Source organism: Solanum pennellii, chromosome 8, assembly GCF_001406875.1.
Source record: "Solanum pennellii chromosome 8, SPENNV200".
In the NCBI taxonomy this organism is placed as follows: Eukaryota; Viridiplantae; Streptophyta; class Magnoliopsida; order Solanales; family Solanaceae; genus Solanum; species Solanum pennellii.
Window position 1 is genome coordinate 5,533,064 of NC_028644.1, and position 3,898 is coordinate 5,536,961.

A 3,898-nucleotide genomic window follows, 5' to 3' on the forward strand; every position below is an offset into this window, starting at 1 on the left:
CAAATTTGATTTCGTATTTAACAACTAAAACTTCTTCTTTCGTTTTTCTTAATGATTCTAAGAGTATATATATTAACTCCCAAGTAATATACATTTTCTCGTTTAAATATTTTGTATATCATACTGTCATCTTACATGTTAAAGTATGTAATATATCTTATTTAAGATGCATCACAGATATTAAAATAGAGAGAATATATATAGTAGAAGAAAAAATTAAGGAAAAGATAATTAAGACAAATTTAAAGTTTCATTTTCTTTTTCCTTTTGCGAGTTTTATATGCAAATCATCATGTGTTTTTCATTTTCTACCTGAATTAGCCCGTGACAGTTCCAACTTCCAAAGCCATGTCTTATTTCAGAGATGAATCAATAACAAGAATGTCATGCAAAATCTTTGTTAGTTCTGCAAAACACAACATTATTTCAAAATAAACAACCAAAGTCTTAAATCAATAACAAGCATGAAATGTAAAACTATCTCTGTTCCCAGAAAGAGTATTCAAAACATTCATCCAGGTTCACAATTCTATGTTTCCAAGCAGATAAAATCTTTATACTACCTTAAAGCAAAGGCAATACACAGCCTTGCTACTCCATCAACCAAACGTCTCGTTTTTGTTTGTACTTCGAAAATATTTTAGCAAAAGCTTAAGAAGGATTGTGATAACGATACTAATCAACAAGATACACGACTTCTGCTTTAGATGATGCCCGTTGAAACTTTGTTATCTCCGCGAGTACGTTGAGAGATTTGTTAGTTTCCATTTGACGAGGCTTGATTACCATTTTCACCAGTGCTGGTGACTTTGCCAATAAAACCTTGATAAGTTGCATTTCAACCTCTTCTAATAGTACATCATAAAACTTAACTGTTCTCAGATGATTAAATGTGATATCCGAAAAGCTTGCAGGAATCTCATCAACAACCTCCTGGGGCACACATTCGAAATAATCTCCATCACTAAGGATACATTCCTAAGAAAAATCAAGAAAAAAACCATCAAGTCATTACATACGAATATAAAAACATGGAAAAGATAGAGACAAAAATAAATATTAGTGACAACCTTAATTTGAATTTCTTCCAAATTTGGAGAGCTCCGTATTATGCAAAGAGCAAACGAAAGCTCAAAAAACTCTCCAAGAGTAATCCAAGACATGAATAGGAATTTCAGACAGTTAAGAACTGATGGAAGCCTTGTTGGTATAACTTTAGTTGATCCACTATCGACCTACGAATAAAATGAAAAAAATCAGGATGACTGAAATTCCAAAAAAAAGCACACATGAAAATGCATTACCATTAAGTAAAATGAAGGAACATTACCTCAAAAAGATCCCGGCTGAAACACTCGAGAGCAAGAATAGACGAAAAAATATTGACAAAATTATCTTCCTCCTCTAGAACTAATTCTCAAGGCGCATACAGAACATTGGAAAGAACAGGGACATTTTCAAGATGTATCAATTGTATATCGGCAAGAAAGACAAATGACCTTAGCTTCGGAGCATTAATACTCATGAAGTACGGATTGTCTATGTCTTTTAGCACAAAATCATCAAGCAACGGGCAATTAGAGATCAAACTTTCAAACGTATCAGAAGATAACGTGACAAATTTCAATATTAGCCTAATCAACTTATTAAATCCCTTAAAGAAACATGGAAGTTGTATTTCACATTTCTTGAGATACAAATGCCTCAATGGTGAACAATTAAAAAAGAAGTTAGGCTACTTGTATGGAGGATAAGTAAATGGAAGTTTAAGGACAAAATGTTGAAGATGATCAGTGTCGAGGGAAAAAAATCAAACGATCAACATCAGGACACACTATTAGACTTATAATATTGAGGGTGACCTTCAATATTATTCCTCTATGAAACCTGAGGAAACTATCAAGAATTGGAATAAATCCAATGGTAGGGGACGTCAAGTCCTCGGGTGTTTTCCACACTGTTTGATCAAACTTCACATGTGGAATTCTCCAGCAAATATATTGCCAGTCCTTAGAAAGTGTACTAACTCTAACAACATCTCAAAAAGACAACCTACTTAGAATGTCATCGATTAAGTGAATGTTAAGGTTGCTAAGTCGATCAAGATAAGGTAAACTAAGTCTTTGTTCATCCGGAGGCATGACAATCTGTAGAAAGTAAACAAAAGTACGATAGGTAAGGTCAAAGTACACGCTACACGAACAACAAACAAACATGTAACAACTCTAAGATTAAAAGAAAAGGTGCATAATAGGAGGCAAATGTAACCTTTTTCCATGTTTAAAAAGTGTGAAAGAATTTATTTGTAGCTGACATTTGCATTGATAACTTTAATCTGCAACTCTTGATGTAAATTTGTTTGGCGTAGGTTAAATCAAACACATATAAAGTATTTTTGTATAGAATTTGAAAAAAAACATAGACATTTAAATTAGTGATGTTATACTTGTTGTACTAGAAATTTATAGTATTGAGTGCTTACATCAAAATAATATAGGAATGACATATGTTTGTTGTAACATTATAAATGAACCGATAATACTTAATAACACTTCCTTTAGCACTAAAGGTGTCATTTGGTAGTATATACAAAAATAGTTTGTATGAAATTTTAGTACAATGTTTGACCGTAAAATTAACTCTGGTACACCTAATACTAGTATTACACTTAACCTCTTTTGGCATAAATGACCCCAAACATTTGTTCTACAAGAAGCATAAAATATTAATTTAGTGAACTACACACTTAATTTCAATATTTTGGTGAAAATTAATAAAAAAAGTACATCCTGAAATTTTAATTTATGTATAAGCTATTAATAAGATCACAAAAATCAAGAGAAATGGTATTATTTTGTTAATTCAAATATTCATATTCAACCCCATAATCAAACCTAAATCCATCAAGACTTGAAAGAGAAATCAGATTCCTATAAATTAAAAAAAAATATTGATAGTTGAACAAGGTGATATTCAATATTCAAGACTAAGCCATAAGTCCATATGCCTTTAACCTATGTTTTCTCAAGAAAACATAATTAGAATTACACAAATATTTTACTTTTTCTTAATAGTATAATTTTTAAAAAAAATTACAATCTTAGGAGGAAACAAGAAATAACTTAATTTTGTTGCTACCGTTGCACAATGAATTTAGGTACACCCATCATCAGAGTATACTATTGTTCTTTTTTGAAAAAAAAAATTACTTTTGTTATTGTTGTTTTAATTAGTTTTCTTCAGAGGGTGGCTCTATGCCTTTAAAGATGAGGCATATGCCTTAGGCTACCAAAATTGAAAAGCCGAATGTTTTAGTAACAATAAAATTATCTTAAGCTTTTTGTAGCAAAAAAATGAATTTTTTAATCTAAACCATAAGTCCATATGCCTTTAATCTATGTTTTCTCAAGATAACATAATTAGAATTTCAGAAATATTTTACTTTTTCTTAATAGTGTATTTATTTGAAAAACTACAATCTTAACGGAAACAAGTTTGAAATAACTTAATTTTGTTGCTACCACCACCATTACACAATGAATTTAGATACACCCATCATCAGAGTATATTAGTTCTTATTGTTGTTTTAATTATGGTTTCTTCCGAGGGTGACTCAATGCCTTTAAAGATGAGGCATATGCCTTAAACCCCAAAATTGAAGGGCCTAATTTTTTAGTAATAATAAAATAATCTTAAGCTTTGTAGCAAAAAAAAAAGAAAGAATATTTTAATTTGTTTAAGATTCTTTTATTTAAGGACCATTTTTTAAATTTAACTTTCACATGGTATGTTTAAGACCACAAGATCAATACATACACACACACACACACACACACACAAACACACACACACACACACACATTTATATATATATATATATATATATATATATATATAT

The 3,898-nt window shown here is 30.3% G+C and overlaps 1 pseudogene; it reads right to left on the reverse strand.

Moving 5' to 3' along the window:
* Positions 1-675: 675 nt before the first annotated feature.
* LOC107027445 overlaps positions 676-3,898 on the reverse strand; it is an 11,161-nt pseudogene continuing 7,938 nt past the window's right edge.